At 33.1% G+C, this 22,505-nt stretch overlaps 1 long non-coding RNA gene across 1 annotated transcript in view; it reads left to right on the top strand.

Annotated features, from left to right (window-relative positions):
- The window catches only part of LOC123567929 (uncharacterized), a 342,808-nt gene that overhangs the window by 6,244 nt on the left and 314,059 nt on the right, over window positions 1-22,505 (top strand). The window lies entirely within an intron of this gene.

Genomic DNA, 22,505 nt, shown 5'->3' with positions numbered 1-22,505 from the left:
TATCTGTTCCCATTTCTAATCTACTCCTATTATCTCATAATTGAATGAGGGATAATTCTGTAAATTCCTTTTTAGCTGCACTTTTTATTTGAGAAGGCAATAAGAAAATTTTTAAAAACTGTTTAACCTTGGATCTTTTTTTCGCTTTCAATGACTTTATCTGCAAAATTAACACTTTTAAGTAAGTTATCTCCAATATCCTTTCCAACTCTGAAATTCTAAACATCTCAGTATGGTTTTATATCTCTACCTCTATTTGAAGATAATATGCACCAACACTGTAGAACCATCTTATATTTACCCCTTCTCCTTGAGAGCAGACTTCTTGTGCCTTCAAAGGTGTGATTTCTCCAATCTAATAAATTAATCTAAGGACAGAGATAAATGAATGTAGGGTAGACTACTTATATGACAATGATTTTTGTTCATCATGATTTTGACTTCCTAAATAAAATAAAACCATCTTTACTTTTCTGTCATTTTAAATAGCTATACTGTTGTTTATTTAATGCCTTGAAGGAAGTACAATGTAAAGAAATATGTTTGTTACATATGAGGGATTCTGAGAAAATTCTGTAAATCTCATTACGTGGCATTCCATCACTATTCTCCCCAGGCAGTTTGATTTTATGCCCTATTATAGATCAGTTGGCATCTGGCAATTATTTGGCTCTTTTAATCATCAGAAGTATCCGTATTTAGAAAACAAATAATATGTTTTCTACCCATTACTTCATTTCTATATAATCTTGTTTACAATTTGGGAGACCATAACAGGAGACTGAGATCACAAAATTAATCTCTCAGCAAAATGTATGACAGAATAAATTTCTATTTTAGTCACAAAAGTAGAAAATATTTTTTCCTTACAAATCAGCTTCCTTATATTTCATACCAATATATACATTATATATTGCCTATTTCAATATTCTGATGAGGGGAAAAAAATACCTCCAACCAGCTGCCAAGGACTGAAACACAGAAGGAAGGAAACCAAACCTACTACTAAGGTTTTGTTAGTAAGGAAAGAAACAAAACCTTACCAACAGAATGTGTGAAATAATCAAAGAAAACCAAAAAACAAACAAAACCATTTTACATGATAGCTGCATAAAACAGAGTGGTTGAGAGATCCTTTCTTGTTTGTGTCCTGTATCTTAAAATGAAAGAGAAAGATACATGCATTTATTAGCCCTGGTTATTCTGTCCAATAATTTACCTGTTTCTTTAGCCTGATTCTTGAGAAGCTCACCTCTAATTATGCCCTATATATGCTATCTAACTTTGGCTCTATGACCCAAAAACCACTGATATTCTATTACCACAGAATATTCTGGAAAAATATGTCAACACCTATATTTTGCAAATATGTATATTGTATATATGTTTTAATGAGGTGAGTTTTGGGGTAAAACATGAGTATAGAAAAAAGAAAAAGGAATCACAATTCTATGTGTAACTTTAAAATGTATATATTTATTTCCTACCAGATAAGGCATTATATGAGCTTAGCTGAATTATTTTCTTACATGAATTTCAACACACATTAATAGTTTCATAGTAATAGAGGATGCATATGTTTCAGATTGATCAATTTGCTGGCCATTAATCTAATGAAAAGTACTATTTCCTTCCTTGCAAAATTGTTTCCTGTGGATGTCTATAGTCTCCTAATGGCTAATAGTCTCCAACAACTACATTTTCTCAATCATTCAGCCTCTCTATACAGATTTAGAACTTTATCAAAGCATAATTTTAGAAATAATCTTGTGATCTCATTATTTAAGTAGTCTTTGAATCTTTGTTTTGCCAAGCAGATGTTACATAATGTTTTAAAAGTAGGTATTGTTAAACCTGTGTTTATATACATTTTCCCCCCAGGACATTGTCAGTTATCATGAATCTGACCTGTGGGATTCTAAGTGAAACATAAAACATTAGCTTGAAAGCTACTATACATATATTTGATTTTTTTCAGATGCTAGCCAATGGAAAAAATAACTGAAATAATTGAAATGTGAAACTCGTGGGAAAATAATAATACAATGTCCTCTTTTAAAATGCCTCACATAAAGCTCCTAGTTTATAATTGAATATGAACAAGGACTCAGAGCAAAAATTACATGGAAGTTATTCTCTAATAGAATGGTATGGATGTATTACCTTGAATAACCCAGGGCATGAGGTGCTGTGAGTATTTTGACAACATGTGTACCTTCTAACACTTCTTCTGTTGACAACTGTCTTAAGAATATGTGTCCCAAATTAAGAGGAGGTATTTGTATAAGTGCTAGAAAAAGAAGGAAAACAGGAATGACTAATAAGAGGGAAATTCCAATTCTACTCAGTTTATCCTTATTGCACTCGTTAACCTTCTGTGCACATGGATTGCTGAGATCTGCTTCAATCTAAATGCTCAATTTTAATTGATATTTTAAAATCCCAATATAGGTTCCACTGACATCTCATTAAGATTTGATTCTCCTTCTCATATTTCTCAAAATAAGACAGCCCAGGTTTTAATTGCTCAACCCCTAGACACCAGAGTCTCTAATTTTGTGGTCACGCTCATTGCAGAGGCAGAATCAGCCACCTGGTCCCAGAATCCTAGTCTCACACTGGCCGTTCCAGGCCTTAATCATACTCGCTGCAAAAGTCCTTCATTAGATACTAAATGCTCCCTTCTAGGAATGATGTGTTATATTATTATCATCCATTTATTTGTGTGAATTGTTTTTTCAGAAAATCGTAAGAAAATGAGCTCTTCGTATTTTTTTTTCTAATTTGGTCTCACAGTGTATCACTGGAGAGTGGCTATAAACTTCAGCCCTGCCATGATAGGGCTCTGGGGGATTTGATCATGGATGTTTTCAATTTTCAGGAGATACTTTTTTTTAATCCTGGTGGACAGTTTAATGCCTAGTCATCTGACACAAGTCCAGGTGTCCTTCTCATGGGAAACCTGTGTACACTGGCAATCACCTTTGTTGTTCTTGTCTGATCTGTGTCCACTTTACTTTTATCAGAATAACCACTCTCTACAAGAGCCTTGTCTGCAAGAGAAGTTAGGCTTGGGTGTGCTGGTCAGGTGAGACACAGAGGAGGCATTAAAAAAATGAAATCACAGAATCAGTTTTTTACCTACAGATTCTAAAAAGAAGAGGGCTTTATGTCTCACAGGACCAACAGGAAAAGGGGAGTCATCTGGCACAGGCATGGTCAAGAAGCAAGTGACAAGTGGAGAGTGAGAGAAAGAGACAGAAAGAGAGAGGGGTCTGTTAGCCATCAAAGCCTTTATTGGGGTCCAGGGCATTAACCCAAGCAGGTCTTTTGTTTTGTTTTGTTTTATTTTGGTGAGGGGTTTCTACTGGGTGGGTTTTGAGCAGCAGGTTGAGTTCCAGAGTCATGCTGTAATTAAGAGGTGGTTACAGCAACATATATGTGCAATGTGTGAGAGGAGTGGTGATCAGTGGGGCAAGTCAAGTAAATTCCAGATAAATCATAGCTAGCAGTTCCACAGGAAGGTGGTCGCCAGGAGGTGGTTGTATAAGACAAATAGTTGGATTGACCACATTGAGAAACTAGAAGGAGGTGGGGAACTAGAAATTATCAAGGGTGACTAAGTCCGGCTTCTGTTATGAGAAAGTTAAACCTGCATTTTACATGAATGCTGAGACAACATTCAACTTTAGGAATTTACTACAGAACATTATATCATATAGGCTTTGTGACAGAAAATCAGATGGAGTAGGAGATATCTTAATGAAGTTAAAATCAGGTTTTAACATAAGAAGGGAACTCTAAAGAGTGCAGGACAATACTGGGTACTTATGAGGGAAATATATGTGTGTGTATATATATATATACACACACATTATATATATGTAGCAATAGTAATTTTTACTTACATTGGTAAAGTCTCAGAAGATATTAAATATGTTGACATTGGTCCTAGAGGATTATTTCTAGCTGTAGTCATTGAAAAAGACATCCATTTTTTCTGACCCCAAAATAAAATTAGTAAGCAAGAGTTGTATGAGAGAATGGTATAATTTTTTGAGGTTTACTTGGTATTTATTATTTATATCCTTTTACTTCCCTGCCATCTGTGTTCCCTTTTCCTTCAGCCACCCCCTCAGCAGGTGAGGGTCTCTATTTAGGGGATACTCAAACCTTCATTTGGCATTTGGGAAGGGTATGAACCTTAGGGAGATCCTTATTTATTGATTCCCATGGTCTTCCTTTGACTTTTACCGTCTGACATGGCACAATAACAGGTCACTTCACAAGATTTCTGGGATTGAAAAATATCCTTCCATCAACTGCATAATCTAACAGGAAGTCCAGTTCCCCATTATAATCAGACTAATATTCCCAATCAATGTGGTAACGTCCCAGTCAATGTGGTAATGTCCTTTTTAACTGTTTATTCAGGGACGTAAGGAATTTGAAATGGTCAAAAGGCAGTTCTTAGCTACAGGAACACGGTTATGTCTAATGGTGGAATAATTCTGTCCTTGGGATCTCAAACTTCTTAACCAGCAGAACCACAGTTGAATAGATGATGATCAAACTTTTGTGAGCGAATTACTAGGTGAAATGTTACGAGATGCCACCCCCAATCCCACCCTTTGGATTCCAGAACAATGTATTCTGATCATGGAAAAATCAACACCTAAGATGTTGCTGGTCCAGAGCAAATAACCACATCACAAACAACACACACCAACCTAGAAAAGTGTTGCTTCCCACTAGGCCCTGGAACTGAGTGCTGTATAGTCCAGTTGCTTCCAGATAGTGAGATATGTGGTAAAAGCAGGAAATCCTTTGAGTGCCTTAATGCTTGTGCCTGGACATGAGTTTCTTGTTGAGAAGCAATAATGTTTGGATACTGAAAATGGTGTAACTTTTAAGTGAATACATATTCACCATTTTGTACAAAAATCAGGCATCATAGTTGCACAAAATATTTCCAATGGCCTATCTGAAGATATATAGTCACATGCTATGTAAATTAAAATTGAATTAAGTGGAGGCTACTATCATGAAATTAAATGGAGGATATTACAGTGAAGATAACAACATTTAAGATTAGTATCAGCTATGAAGTTTGCACCCATTAAATGACTCCACATTCTGCATCAGTGTAACAACAGACTAAGGAAAAGAAAGCAGGGGGATTGGGAAGCACAGCATTGCCAATGAGTCACTGGGTAGGGAACGTTACATAGACCATTCTAAATATGGAAACAAAATATTAAAGCATGATTAAAATATTTACCATTCCTGATTTTAATACATAATCTAATATCTTTTTATATGTTTATATAAAATATACATTTTATGTATTATATAGGTATAAAATATGGTGGTTCTAGGAAAACAATATATAAAATAAATTCTAGTATATATAATAAGATATATACTACATATAATATATACTACATATAGTAATGAGATATATACTATATATAATAATAAGATATGTACTATATATGATAATAAGGTATACGAAAAAGGAGTATCACAAACCAATGAGGAAAGTTGGAATGATTATCAAATAATGTAATGATGTTTCACTAAATTTGAAGAAAAGTGAACTAACTTTGTGCACTGAGACAGGAATTCCCAAAGAAAACAATATAGAAGTCACTGAATTAAGGTAGTAAAAAGTGCTTCTTTGAACTCGTAAGTACAGTACAATCCTGTTATAAGTTAATTTGATGAAAAAGTATTTTAAATAATTTTCTTTTGGTTCATAATCAGCTAACACATCTGATTCTTTATGTGACCAATGTAAAGGGTCATAAAAGCTCCAAAAGAGTCATTCCAATTCAATTTCTTCCCATAAAGCTCCAAACAAGTAGGACTGTAGTAATCAGAATACTATTAGATTTTCCATATAAATAATAACACTGAAAAATCAGAATTTGAATCAGCTGACAAAGATTTGCATACCAGAGATTCTTTTTACATTAAAAAGTAAAAGTTGAATGTTGTTATTTATATAACAAACCCTTGATATATATTATATACGTACTCCTTTCTTAGCAGTCATTTTCTAGAAAGGATTAGAAAAAAGTTTAAGGTTAGAGTTAGGATCATCACTCACAACATTTAAGAAATTTCATCACAAAGTATATTTTTTTAAGTGAGTTATTTAGGTCTTGAACTTCTACAACCACTATGGGCTTTTCTTGCATTGATTCATAAAATAGTTGCTTTGCAAGCATCTATTTTCACGAAACCTAAACTGTGCAGAACTGAGGATTTCCCTCAGAAGAAATTCTTCCTGTTGGCTGCAGTATCAGCTTCTATCAGAGTTTCCTGCCTGTCCTTTCTCACAGCCTGACTATGAATTTGACTTGCCTAGCCAGCCTCCAACTCATGTAAGGCAATTCCTTGCAGTAAGTCTCTCTCTCCCTTTCTCTCTCTCTCTCTCTCTATATATGTATACCTATAAATATATATATAAATATATGCATACATATAAATATATATACATATAAAAATATATTTTTTTTCTTTAAATTTTCCTGCTGGTTCTGTTTCCCTGATGGAACCCTGGCTACTTGGCTACTGATACAGGCCTACAGGCTTTTATATCTTTATGATATAATATGTAGATAAATATATGCACATGTATGTACAAATGTAATGTGTATATACTATATGTGCATATGTATACTTCCTTTTTGCCTTCTTCAGAATTTTTGAGAATACATTTTACTTGTAATTTGAAAACGTAACTATTAAATAGCCAATGAGAAAGTATTGAAATATTTGTGTTCATTTAATTCACTAGCTAAAATGGACAATATATATTGCTTCTCAAATATTTTGCTAAATACGTTGTTCATTCTTGAAATTGAAAAGACTACCATCCCCATGTCAAAGAGTATTAATTAGCAGAAATAGCACTTTTTAGAAACAAAATGGTATTTCTTCATGAATTCTACCAAGAACATTAGCTAATTGTTAACATCAAAACTGAATAATGTGTTAATAACTTGAAAAGGTATCAAATTATATTTTATTTAGAAATACTTATTGCCCATAACAATTAGAACAATAATTTATTTATAATAATAGAACAAATTAATTAAAAGTCATTAAGCAATATCCCTGTGTAAACTATAAGTAGAATTTTCTAGTATAAAGTGATTGCAATAAGTCATAATCAGACTGTGTGGGAAGAGAGTACACTAAAGTCAGTGGGCATTATGATATGATGTTACCATTAAAGAGTGCTCTCTGGTGCCAAGCGCCACACTTATAGTCTTCTGAGCCAAAATAAGCACAAGAGACATAACAATCAAATTCTTGTTTCCATGTTGCTAAAACTGAACAAGCTTACAGTGAGAGCCAGAAAAATACAGTTGCAGTATAATTTCAGTTGTTACACATTTTTATAGTAATTTTAAAATATTTTGTTAATATTTCATAAGGTATTGTAGCTATCAATAATATTTACATAAAATGCAGAAGCAGAAAAGATTGAAGCAAGAGGTGCATGCTACATTTTGATTGAGTAGGAATACCACCTTCTATCATCCATATTAGCACAGTGAAGCTTCACCACAACTTTTCTCAGAGAAGTTAAGCTCAGAAAAGCACATGCCTCCTCTTCATGGATTTATGGAGCAAAGAAAGACTATTTTCCAATAGAGTTGAGGTTAGGCTGAACTATCAGTCAACCAGGAGATAAAATCTAATAGTTATGCAGGAAAAAGTCCTCTATCCAAACCTTTCTCCTAGTGTCACTGACCTGCTCTTGAGCTCGGAATGTCTATTTTGCAGTATATTCTACTTTGAGAGATAAGCCCTCCTCTAAAATGCCAAGTCCCACTAGAAATTTTAGTTTATTCATTCATAATTTATTCTCTCAAGAGTTTAAGTATTTCACGGAGAATAAACATTGATTTACTAATGGACAAGAGTGAAAATGCTAGGACTTAAAAGCTGAAATATTTAAGATTGATAATAAAAACAACTAAATGGTACATTTTGAGTAAGAAGAAATTAGAAGTAAATATAAATAAAGGACAAGAGATGAGAGACGGTCTCCCTTTCCCTTTTCCTCCCTTCTTCCCTCACTCCTTCTCATCTATGCTTACTTAACATGGCACATATCTTCCACCTTTTTTCTCAGTGAAGTGACTATGACAAAGAAACGGACCTGAAGTTTTATTTTTAAAAGACTTTGGGGAGTTACTCAAAAGATAGTGACCGTAATATATCATTTTCCCAATGCCTGTACTTTCAGATGCTCTGGATAATTTTACTCCTTGTTCCCATGCCAACTGTGATCCACAGTTACGACTCCTTCCTTCTGTCTAGTTTTTGGAGATGGATTGAATTTTCATCATGGGCTCATAGTGGTCACTGAAGAATTCAGTGTTTGGAAAGAGACCACATTTAAAAGGGAGCCTTCACATTTCATATTATAATTATTACTGACCCTTAGTGTTACACTAACTATTGGCTGGACCCTCTTTTAAGAATGTTTCATGCAATATCTCATTTACTTCTCCTCACCAGGATTCTATACATAGGTAATAATTTTGTCCACAGATGGAAAGCAAAAGAACAGAGAGATGTGACAACATACGTTTGGTTATATAGCAATAAAGTGAAAGTGCTGCTCAAACCAAAGTGGTCCATGATCTAAACCGCGTATTGTCCTACCTCTCTGAAATCTATACAATTGAGAAAAACAAAGAAACTGGCCACATCTACCAGTGAGGGAGGCTATTGATGCATATTCTGTTATAGCCACAGAAAAGCAAACTCTCATTTTCTTTGTTTGCTGCATTACTGAGGCACAAAGCTGGTCTTATGATTACTGTTGCGTTAAACAAACAAACAAATGAACAAAAACTCACAGAAAGCCCCAGAGGATGTTGATACTGTGCTGAACTGGCAGCTGGAGCTTATCTTTACTGACAGGCAGGTGAACTACACATGTTATGACTGGTGCTTTCTTTGTTGTAAAGTATCACACTTTTTCCTACTTAAGGTAGTTATAAATCTGATGTTTGTGTTTATTATACACATAAAATAGAGAAATCAATCAACACTGGTCTGAATTGAAAAGTATAGGTCAAATATGATCAGAATTAAAACCATTAGCTAGAGAGAGGAGAGAAGATGAGGAGGCTCTTGTAGGGAACAATGTACCATAATGAATCATAAATAATATCAATGTTTTACCTCAATCACGAAACATTAGTAAGGTCTATATGAAGAATTGTACATCTTGAGATGAAATAAATTGTTGAGTCGCTGGCCCTGTCAGAAACCACAAAGAAGAGCATGGAAGCAGAGTTGCTAAGAAAATAATGAGTAGTCAGAAAAAAAGAAAAATTTTAAGTTTTGATAGGCTTTGACATAGAAAAAAAAAAAAAAAACCACTGAGAAAGGAATAACCAGAAACTATAGTACAGGTTACTGAGAAATTGAATATCGTCCCTAATCTAAAGGATGCACATTATTTTGTCATTTTCTATGGGAGGCATACAACACCAGATAAATTTTACTTCACCACAATTTTAACTAAATGGATCCCAACTCATGAAAACCACAAATAAGTATGTCTATTCTTCCCATAAAAAATAGGTAGAAATGACAGAGTTTAAGGAAACAGATTTTCATAATATTTACAAGTATAGAACAGATTCTCTTAATAATTACAAGCACAAAATTCACCATAATCTTTGTATTATTGTATCTAAAGAAAATCTCAAATTCCCAATGGTTGGTAAATCTGCTAAAAATAGAACCGACAAGCAAAAACAAATGGAGCATGTCTCACAAAATTTTGAACTGAAAACAAGGAGAAAAATCAGATGCATATGTCTGGGCATATAGTGATGCAAAATAATTAATCAGATTTGGAAAAAGCAGTTTTTTCACATTATTTACACAAATAATGTGTGTTGGTGTTTGAGTTATGTTCCCCAAAAAGATATTTTCAAGTCCTAATCCCAGAACCTCTGAATGTGATTTATTTAGAAAATGAATCTTTGCATATGTAATTAGTGAAGATGAGATCATACTGGAGTAGGGTGGGCCTTAATTTAGTGTGATTGGTGTACTTATAAGAAAATGAGAAATACACCCAGGGAGAATGTCAAGTGACAACAGAGGCAGAGATTGAAGTGACCCATCTTCAAGTCAAAGAATGCCAAAGACTGTGAAAACACGTTGACAATTATCAGAAGCTAAAACGCAAGAAAGAATTCTCTTCTACAGGTTTCAGAGAAGCATGGTCCAGCTGACAACTGGATTTGAGATCTAAAACCCCCAGAAATGTGAGACAATACATTTCTATCATTTTAAGCCACCTAATTTGTGGTACTTTCCTATGGTAGCCCTGGGAAATGGGTATAATGTATATATTTATTTTAAGATGTTGCATGAATCTGTTCCTCAATATGAGCTATTAGAAATTATTTCTATCTCATTATGTTTCAATGAGAAAGAGACAGAAGTAGTAAGGGGAAGGAAAAAGAAAAAAAAAGGAACCAGTGAGAAGAGAGAGACAGTGAGAATTAAAAGCAAGAAAAAAGAGACATTGCCTCTCTGAAACATCTAACAGTAGATTAAAAAAAGAACAACTTTGGTATTTTCTGTGTTGATAACTGTGCTGAGGGAAAAAAAGAGATTATTTTAGCCTAGAAAAATTTATATTCAATAATGGACATGTCTAGTCCTTTGTCACACATCCTCTACCTTCACTTAATTCCAGTTCTTACTCGTTGCTCTGGCAGTCAGCTGCCTTAGGTGCAGTCTGGTACCACTGCACCTTAGCTGAACTGCTTATCTCTTGATTTCTCCGCCAGTATTTCTCTGAGAACATAGGACTCTAACAGGAGTCAGCTTGGTGATCACAAACCTGAAATCACAAGTGGTTAAGAAAACCTAAGAAAATTCTTCACCAATTATAAGAAAGAGTCTGCGGACATACTGTCATGCCTTCCTTGTTTCAAGGGTTCAAGTTGAAGGTGCATTCTACAAGGTACCCCAAGAGTAATCAACATGATTTATGTGCAGTTGCCTACATAATTAAGCAACTCAACTGCATACTCTCAAATTGGCTTTTAATCTTTTCTGTTTAACACTCCCAAGTCTTTTGCTATTGTTCCTTAGGATATCACTTCCTAAAATAAGCTATCCATATGCAAGTCTTTGTTTCAAGGCCTTCTTCAACCTAAAAGTTAGGCTAAGAAACATTCACTTATCTAGAATACTCCCCTCTACATTTTGTAGAGATAATAAAATACTTTTTTTTTTTTTTGCTGAAAGAATAATATAATTCAATATTTACTAGAATTTTTATTTAGTACTGATAAAAGCTTCAGGTATAAAATAATGTAAAACCCTTTCTGATTTAATAAAGAGGTTGAAAACATCTTTTACAATAGATAATACAATCTGTGGCTATTTAGTTCCATTATGCATTTTTCTACTTTGTTTGTCAAAATGTATACAAGAGTAAGCCAGGCAGTAATTACTTTCTTCCACTCTAAATTATAATATTTTGACTGTCTTTGAAATAAAGTGAAAACAATGATAATCATTAATATACACTATAATGAGTGTATCATATATATATTGAATTATATATTTATGTATTATAATGCATCATATTAAATTTTAAGAATAATCTTCATATATATAGCATTTACTGAGTGGTTATGATTAACCTGGAAATATTCTTTTGCTTTACATGTATCATTGTGTTTAATCCTCGTAAAAAACCCTAGTTAAACATACTACTATTTTCTTGTTTCTTATAAAACAAGCTGAAACATAGACATCTTAGACACCGCCATGCATAATATATCTTTTTATCCCAAGTGACCACAATGCACCTATTTACCTCATGAAAACAGAGCTAAAGTCACCTATTCTAATATCAGTGGGGTTTTCTGTTGTTGTTGCTTGCTGTGTTTTGTTTTTGCCTGATTTACTTGTATACTATTTTATAATTATTCAATTACCTCATTATATTTACCCTTAATGACACAGGATATCTCATGCACCTTGTGGTGAGGGGTTGGGGTTGGAGGATTGAGGACAGTAACAAACATAGGTACGTAAAGACAAGTCCTGAGATGAATTTGTTGACTTATAACACCTATGATATGGCACTTCACAGGCGTCTGCGCACATGTTATATGGCCAATATCCTTTGGGACTAAAGTTTTGAAGTTCTTGATAAAGCTCTTGAAAAATATTTGAAGTTCTTGATAATAATTTCTGTTTGTAAATTACAGTAGTGCCTATGGAGAACATCAGTGATTTTAAAAATGACAATAAGAAGAATACCAAATACAGTATATCTACTTTGTTCCATAAACATAAAGAACTGTTCTTTATATGTATGAGCTCATGCAATACAATAAATTTGTGAGATATACATTACTACTCTCACAATTTATACACGAGAAAATCTAAGAACAAAAATATTATATCATTTGTTCAAAGTCAAGTTAAATAAAGGAGCTGGTTAAATTATAGAGCTGAGATCCAATGCAAGTAATTCCAGGTGCTTAACCAGGACCTATTCTGCCATTGTTTTACCAGTAATACCACATACAACACTCAGACATACCCACTAGTGCATAGGTACATTTACACAAATATGTACACATCAATACAAAATAAATGAAAAAAATTGTGATCACTTCTTTCGTATAGTAAAATTTTGGAAAATCAACAAAAGGCTAAAAGCTTCATCAACTAAGATATGCCGATTTATTGTAGAAAGCAAAATTCAAGAGTAAATTTGTTGTATAATACCATTCATGTTAAAACATAAATTTTAGCCATGCGCGGAGGCTCATGCCTGTAATTCCAGCACTTTGGAAGGCCAAGGCGGGCGGATCAGAAGGTCAGGAGGTCGAGACCATCCTGGCTCACACAGTGAGACCCTGTCTCTACTAAAAATACGAAAACATTAGCCAGGTGTGGTGGCGGGAGCCTGTGGTCCCAGCTACCTCAGGAGGCTGAGGCAGGAGAATGGCATGAACCCGGGAGGTGGAGCTTGCAGTGAGCCAAGATTGCACCACTGCACTCCAGCCTGGGCAACAGAGCAAGACTCTATCAAAAACAAAAAACAAAACAAAACAAAAAAACCGTAGGTTTTAAACATATTCCAACAAAATGCTGTTTAGAGAAAACACATCTAAAACATAGTAATTGAAATGATGAAAAACTAGAACTTTGGAATAGATAGATATAATCCATATATACTAACAACAAGAATTCAGGGTTGTATGAGATAAAATAAGAAAATAAAAGATGCTGACAAATAAATAAAACAGTTAAATAGAGATATTTACATGGTGATACTAGACTCAACCAGAAATATTACAATCCAAAATTTATTTACCTAATATAATATTTTCAAAATAATTATGGCAAAAGTTAATAGACCTCCAGGGGAAAACTGGAAAACTGAAAACTAATAAATCCAACATTATGCAAGAGATATTAATTGAGATCTCTCAATATTAATAGAATAACCTGACCAAAAAATAAAGTATTTGAACAACACGTTAAATGTTAGAATAAATGCCTTTATATAGATGCTTATTTACAACAGGCAAAAAAACAAAAATACCATTCTTTCAAAACCTGACCCTATATGAGACTTTAAAGAAAATTTGAACCTGTCAAAAATTTGATATGACACAGAAAATGTTCTTTGAAAACAGCTACATTAGATTAGAAATTTAAAATAACAAGATTAAACATTAGGAATAGAAAGGCATATCATGTTCTTCTATTGGAAAATTTAACACAATAAAGATTTCCATTTTCACAAAATTAATTTATAAACTCATGTTTGGCAATGCCTAGAAAAATTACACGAAAATGTATTCTAAGAGCCCATACAAAAGATAATCAGTAAAATGTAGAAAGACATGTGCAAGGCATATTATATTCTACATTACAGCACAGTCTATATAGTAAAAGATTGGAAAACATTGGTGGCTTAATGATATTATGTCCACAAAATGAAAAAATACATAGTGTTAAAAGGAAATAACACTTCTATACCCTACACTGGAATACTGATCAAGCTGTACTGTTAAGCAAAAAATTCAAGTTAGAGAAATATATATTTGATATGTTACCATCTGTCTATGAAATATCAGAAACATCACACACATGCACACATGTATTTATTTACATCAAAAAGCTCTAAGTAACAATGAAACAGGAAAAACAGAGATATATGCTAAATGATATCATGTGATGCAATTAGCAAAGCCAGACTACGAAAAACCTTACAGGACAAATGATGCAGTTTCTTTTTTGTTGTTGTTGTTTTTGTTTGTTTGTTTTCAACACAGAAATAACCACAAAAGCACTCTATCAGAAATAACAGAGAAAAGAGTTCAAAGGAATCCTATATTTTAAAACAGGATTTAAAGAAACAGTAATAAAACACTAAGCAATAACAATCTATGGGTCTTGTTTGGCTCCCTAAAATAAAATAATTTTTATAAGATACAAATTAAATATTATAGTATATTTGGACAAGAAAGTGGAACCCTTCTATACTGCTGGTTAGCAGGCAAATTTTTATGTCTACCCTGAAAAACTATTGCAAGTATCTAGTGAAGCTGAGCAGATTCATACCTATGACAACATAATGCCCTTTCCATTTATATATCATACAAAATGAATGTACACACCCATTGAAAGACTTGATGTACACTTTGCAGGCATTTCAGAGGCTGTATAGTTAATACTTATGTATTTTATTATACCCTAAATTATGCTTCAATAAAACATGTGAAATCTATAAGGCACTCTGTCTACTATATGAAAAATTAGTCTATTTATTCAACTAAATGTAAAGTCAATTGAGGGTTCTCTTTCTAAATCATATATAGAAAATGATTTATATTTCTAAATCCATTATTTTAATCTAGATATTTTTCCAGCTCTAGGATAATGATCAATCAGAATATATGTTAAATGTTTTGAGTGAAGATATACTTTAAAGGTGGAAATGGTAATATTTCAGATAAAGTTAAAACCACATATTTTCCTTACAACACTTAATTTTTTTCTATATTTTATTAATTTATTCAACCATTTAACAAATATATACTGAGTTTATACTTTGTATGAGCCATTATAATTACATATGGGCTAAAACAAGTATATTTTTTAACCTAGCTATTTCTCTCAGAAACATATATCATTTTTTGCTTATGTGCACAAAGTTGACATTAGAATCTATTTTTTCTTTTCTTTTTTTTTTTTTTTTTGTCACCCAGCCTGGAGTGCACCTTGCTTTGTCACCCAGCCTGGAGTGCAGTGGTGTGACCATGGCTCACTGCAGTCCCACCTCCTAGGTTCAAGTGACGCTCTCACCTCAATCTACAAAGTAGCTGGAACTACAGGCATGTGCCACCAGGTCTAGTCAATTTTTTTTTCAATTTTTTGTAGAGACGAGGTCTCTGCATTGCCCAGAATGGTCTCAAATTCCTGGGCTCAAGCAATTGTCCTTTGTCGGCCCCCCAAAGCACTGAGATTACAGGTGTGAGCCTCTGACAACACTTTTTCTTATTATATCATTCTGTCTGAAACAAGGTCAAAATATTTCATGTTTATTCAGTGTTCATTTCATTTGATGTTCAAAATATTAACCATTGAATCTAGAGCACTTACCCACACATACACGCACACACACACAAACACACATACATATTGTGTTTAAAATAATGTAGAGTGACAAATGCTTTGGGATAATTGGATTTATCCTTGTTATGAAGGACTGATACTGTTTCCATGGGCATCTTTATTGAAATAGTTGAAATGAAAATATATCTCATGGAAATGATATCATATGAGGAATTTTTAATATGTGCCATACTTAGTAAGTAAACTCTGAACACAATAAATGTATGTTTACATATTTCAAAAACTTGACAATATTTATGCAGTTAAACAATATGTTAATTATAAAATAACAAAATAGACAATACTAATCTTTAGTATAAAATTAATATTGATGTTTTATGTCATAAAATTGTTAGAAAATAATTTACATTGGTAGAGCATTGTTTCTTATATATGTAGTTTGGCCAACATCTGTTTGTTTGTACATGATATAATAAAACATATTGTTAATAGAACATAATTATTGCTCAAATATATCCTAAAAGAGATCTCATCAGAAACTGATGACATGCAGTATTTATCAAAACTGTGTTAGAAATTCATCCAAATTGTTAGATTTTTTTTTTTTTTTTTAGATTAAGAAAGAGTGATAATGGTTTTTAAAAGTAAGATAATTAATACTTTGTGGAACATTCACTATCAAACCAATTACAAATTTGGCCTACGGCTATTGAATGCTCATTCAAAGATATCAAAATATGCATTCTTATTAATCCCCTAAATGTGCACTTTTATTAACTCTCTAAAAGAGCAACATCTTAAAAAATAGTATATAGAAATTTTGTATCGTTTATTTTTTATGAGGATGATGTCCATTTTCTAGCTAGAAACTGACATTTAAAATGACTACCACAATTTAGCCTTAATTTTAACCTCTCACAGATAAAGATGCAATCAATACAATTTAGATATTAATTCAGATAGATACATATGCTATGAAAAGTTTTATAATTTACTAGAAAGATATTTCCAGCCATGGAAGATATTTGCATGCAATAGCTACACTACTGAGAAACAGCAAACATGCCCACTTGTCCTTAAAAATAAAATAAGAAATCATTTAAAGTGTTTAATGAGATAAGAGAGATTTATAGTTTTAGGATAGTAGATTCTGCCTTTTCTCTTGAAATCATTTTAAAACAGCAATAAGAAATACAAACTTAAATTTCTCAATCTGTAAAATATATAGACAGTTGTGACACCAATTACAACATATAAAGAAAGAAACCTGAAGTAAAAATGGCAAATAGTTTAGTGGAGAGAAAAAATTTTATATAAAAGTGTTAATTAAAATAAAACTACTATATAAGTGTGAGGTAAAAACTGAAAACATTAGAGATAATCTGAACATATGAATACTAGTTGTCACCCATACCAGGAAAATAGACATTGGGATTACTAGGACAATAGACCAGGACATAAATCTGGTCTAATACCAGTAGACCAGAACAACAGGAACTGGTATACCCACCCATACCAGGAAAATTCCTTAGCTAGTTGTGTAGAAAGGAGAAAAGAGTTATAAACTCACTATCATGACTTATCCTTAATTACTCTGATGTTATTGTTTTCTCCCACTCCCAGTCCTTGTGTGTGCCTGCTCTCTCTCAGTCTGAAGCCCCATGTTCATTTTTCCATCTAGCTTAATTGTGTCGGCAACTAGATCACACATGGCTGGCAGAGAAGTGAGAGGCCCTTCTCTAGAGAAGCTCAACGACTTCATAGGAAAAATAAATTTACAGTCATAGCATTTGAGGATTTCTCATGAAAAATCAGTCGTCTATCATAAAACTCATCAGTTATGGAAACTAACAAATTCCAACCAGCTTTTGTGAACCTCATATTAAATATGAATTGGGTACCCATATGAATTGGGTATCCTCAAATCATCAGAGCTTTGAGGAATGTCTTCAACATAAAATAGAGAGAACATAACAAACAGATTAGGATCAGACACAAACCAGGAACTAGGAAAAGACTTCACATATATTACTCATTTATGCAGATTATAGGAAAATGAAGAAGATTCATCAATTTTTTAAAGCTATAGGAAGAAAGCAGAAATTAAAATTAAAACAAAAATTAAAAATATAGTTGACTTTTTAAACTAAAAATGAAAGTCTCTTCTAACAATAGAATAAAGGGCCAAGAGAAAGAGAATATTAGATAAAATAAATGTAGAAAATTTAAATATCTAATTAAAAGAACTAGAGTGAGAATAAAGAAAATGTTAAAGAGCTATGTATTACACCATTTATAACTACAAAAAAAGGGAAATTGTTGAAAATTACAGAACTTGAGGCATTACACCAAAAACCTTTAAAAAAGTTCACAGATTTCTCTCTTGTACCTTTCTACAATCCCATCTCATAATTGTCCTGCACATTTAGAGATTGAACAATATTGGTTTTAACAGAAGAATAAAGGTCTCCAGGAACAAAGTATCAAGTGAAAGAAAATGTAAAATTATTTTTTATCCTCAGGTAAATGTGAGTCATTTTACAGAGCTGTTGTGGAAACACTATATTTAAAAGATAATAAAACACAGGAAAAATAAAATGAGTATTACTTCCAGGAAAAAAGATAAGTTGTTTAAGAAAAAAAAACATAGTGAATTATTTTGCTCAACAGTGAACGCTTGTGCGAGTGTATGTGTGTATATGTGTGGATGAAATCGTTCCCAAAAAATCGATGAGGAAAGAATCCTTCCTAACTCAATCTGCAAAGCCATTATTGCCCTGATACCAAATTCAGACAAGGATACAATAAAAAGAGAAAAGCATAGACTAATATCCCTGATAAACAGATGCAAAAATCTTCATCAAAATACTAGCAAACAAAATCCAACAACACATCAAAACGATAATACAAACGATCGAGCGGGATTTCTTTCAGAGATGTGAGGATCATTCAACATACTCAAATCAGCAAATGTGATTGATCAGATAAACATAGTTAAAAACACAAACCATATTATCATCTCAATCAGTGCAGAAAAGATTTGATAAACTTCAGCATCTCTTCATGATCGGAAAAAAAAAAAAAAAAAAAAAAAAGAACCTCAGCACACAAGGCATAGAAGAAATACCTCAAAATAACAAAAGTAATATGTGACAGCAAACATCATCCTGAATGGGGAAAAGTTCAAAGAATTCCTGTTGAGAACCAGAACAAGCAAGGATGACCACTTTCACCTCTCCTATTTAATGTAATACTGGGATTTCCAACCATAGCAACCAGGAAATGCAAAGAGATAAAAGCCATGCAAATTGGAAAGGACAGAGTCAAATTATCTGTTTTCTAAAGCTATTATCTTATACCTAGAAAACCCTAAACATTCTACCAAAAGAATCCTGGAATAGATAAGTGGCATTAGTAAAATATCAGTATATTAAATCAATGTACAAAAATCAAGAATATTTCTATATATCAATGCTAATCAAGCTGACAACCAAATCAGAAACTTATTCCCATTTACAATAGCAAAAAAAAAAAAAAAAAAAAAAAAAAGAGAGAGAGAGACTTGGAAAGGCATTTAAACAAGGAGGTTAAAGGTCTCTACAAGGAGAACTACAAAATGCTGATGAAAGAAATCATAGATAATACAAACAAATGGCAAAATATCCTGTGCTCATAAATCATAAAAATCAATATCATAAAATGACCACATGGCCCAATGCAATCTACAAATTCAATGCAATTCCTATTCAAATACCAAAGGCATTTTTCACAGAATTAGAAAAAACAATCCTAAAATTTATATGGAACAAAAAGGCGCCCAAGTAGCCATAGAAATCCAAAGCAAAATTAAAAAAAAAAAAAAAAAAAAAGAAGGTGGAGGCATCCCATTATCGGATTTGAAATTACATTATGAGGCTATAGAAACCCAAACAGCATTGTACTGAAAAAAAAAATAGTCAAACACATCAGTGAAATGGGATGGAAAATCCAAAAATAAAGCCACAGACCGCAGCCAACTTATCTTTGACAACGCTAACAAAAACATACACAGAAGAAAGGACACTCTATTCAATAGCGGTACTGAGGAAATTGGATTGCCAAATACATAAGAATGAAACTGGACTCCTATTTCTAACTGTATACAAAAATTAACATGGATTAAATACTTAAATCTGAGACGTGAAACCAGAAAAGCCCAGTAAGAAGACCCAGAAAAACTCTTTTGGACATTGGCCTTGGCAAAGCATTCTTGACTAAGACCTCAAAAGCAAATGCAACAAAAATATAAGCAGACAAATGGGATTTAATTAAAACTAAAAAGCTTTTGCACAGAAAAAGAAATAACAGAATGAACAGATATCCTGCAGAATGGCAGAAAATATTTGCAAACTATGCATTTGATAAAAAACGAATATCCACAATCTCCAAGAAATTCAAATATCTCTAAAAAATCAAAACAAACAAACAAAATAACACCATGAAAAAAACGGGCAAAGGACATGAGCTAATATTTTTCAAAAGAAGACATACAAGTGGTCAACAAGCACATGAAAAAAAAAAAATCACCGATCACCAAAGAAACATAAACTTAAACCAGATGAGATACCATTTTATACCAGTCAGAATGGCTACTATGAAACCCCGTATCTACTAAAAATACAAAAAATTAGCTGGCCCTGGTGGGCAGCACCTGTAGTCCCAGCTACTCGGGAGGCTGAGGCAGGAGAATGGCATGAACCCAGGAGATGGAGCTTGCAGTGAGACGAGACCGCGCCACTGCACTGCAGCCTGGGCAACAGTGCAAGACTCTGTCTCAAAAAAAAGAAAAAAAAACAACAACAGATAATTGGCAATGATGCAGAGAAAAGAGAACACTTATACCCTGCTGGTAGAAATGTAAATTAGCAAAACCTCTGTGGGAAACAGTATGGAGATTTCTCGAAGAACTGAAAATAGAACTACCATTTAATTTAGCAGTCTCACTTCGGGGTATCTATCTTACCCAAAGAACTGAAATCATTACACCAAACATATATCAGTGCTAATATGTTTATAGCATCACTGTTCACATTAGCAAAGATATGGAATCAACATAAATGTCCATCAATGGATGATTGGATAAAGGAAATGTGGCATATATGTGTGTGTGTGTGTGTGTGTGTGTGTGTGTGTGTGTGTGTGTACATGCACAATGGAATAGTACTCAGTCATAAAATTAATTAAATGTTGTCTTTGCAGCAACATGAATGGAACTAGAGGGCATTATCTTAAGTAAAATAATTCAGAAACAGAAAGTCAAACATACATATTCTCACTTATAAGTGGGAATTAAATAGTTTATACACATGGACATAGAGTGTAGAATAATCGTCATTGGAGACTTGGGGTACAGCTACATTAAAAGATGTATTACATATATGCAATATATCCATGTAACAAAGTTGCGCTTGTACTCCCTAAATCTATAATTTAAAAACATATACATAAGATTAAAAGTAAATGAAGAAATATGTACTATGCTAATACTACTTGAAAGAAAGCATAAGTAGTAATATTAATTTCAGACAAAGCAGACTTCACAGCAAGGATATTTATCAGGGATAACGAGCGACATTGTATAATAATAAGGGGTGAATTGTCCAAAAAGACATAAAAATCCTTAATATGAATTACACCTAAAAACACAGTGTCAAAACACGAGGCGAAACTGATAGAACTGCATGGAGAAACAGATGAATTCACTCTTACAGTTGAATACTTTAACACCCCTCTGTTATAAATGGACAGATACAGCAGGCGGAAAATCAGTAATGACAGAGTTGAACTTAGCACCACCGATCAATTGCATATAATGGACATCTATAGACTAATTCATGAATAACAAAAGGATACACATTCTTCTCAAGGTCATGTGGAACATTCACCAAGGCAGACAAAATTCTGGGACATAAAACACGTTTTAACAAATTTAAAAGAATAGAATCATACAATGTCTGCTCTTAGACCATAATGGACTTAAGCTAGAAATCAATAACAGAGAAATAGCTGAGCAATCCCAAAATATTTGGAGTTAAACAACACATTTCTAAAACCACATAGCTCAAATATGAAATCTCAAGATAAGTTTTAAAAAGATTTTGAACTGAGTGAAAATAAAAACGCAACTTTAAAATTTTCAGGATCCACCAGAATCTCCTTTATTGAGCCGCTGATTCCATCACTCCACTTGTGTGTTGGCTAATAAAAGCTTCTAATTTATTTAGATGATTGTCCATGCCCAACTGGAGCTGCCTCTCCAAAAGATGTCCAAGATATTACAACTGCAACTCCAGCCCCAGCTGATGACTGATTTATACATACATTACAACTGCAACTCCAGCCCCAGCTGATGACTGATTTATACATAGAGTTATAATAGTCCACTGCCCTCGTTTTGAGGTGGAATGACACTGTGGTTGCTATTCACTCATGAGAGTTCCCTGGGGAATCTGAGTCTAGACACCAGCTGAATCTGTATCTTTTCTAAACTTTTCACCTTCCTTTCTCTGTTTCCCTTGCTTTCTTACAGGTTTATCCTGAGAGTACTAACTCTATAAATATCTGCATGAGAATTCCAGACTTCACCTCTATTTTTAGGGAAACTGACCTAGGGAAGTAAGAGAAAAGGTGGTGTATCTATTCATGTCCAGTTGCTTGGAGGGAAAATTAGAGGTTGAAATGATTCTTCATTCCAATAGCTTCAAGCTATTGAAACATAATCAGGTAAATTGATTACAAATAGGTGGTGAGCATGCGTATACCCAAATAATTTTAACATTTCATATGTCTAGAGTGTT

Source organism: Macaca fascicularis, chromosome 12, assembly GCF_037993035.2.
Source record: "Macaca fascicularis isolate 582-1 chromosome 12, T2T-MFA8v1.1".
Lineage (NCBI taxonomy): Eukaryota > Metazoa > Chordata > Mammalia > Primates > Cercopithecidae > Macaca > Macaca fascicularis.
This window is presented reverse-complemented; position numbering and strand designations above follow the sequence as displayed.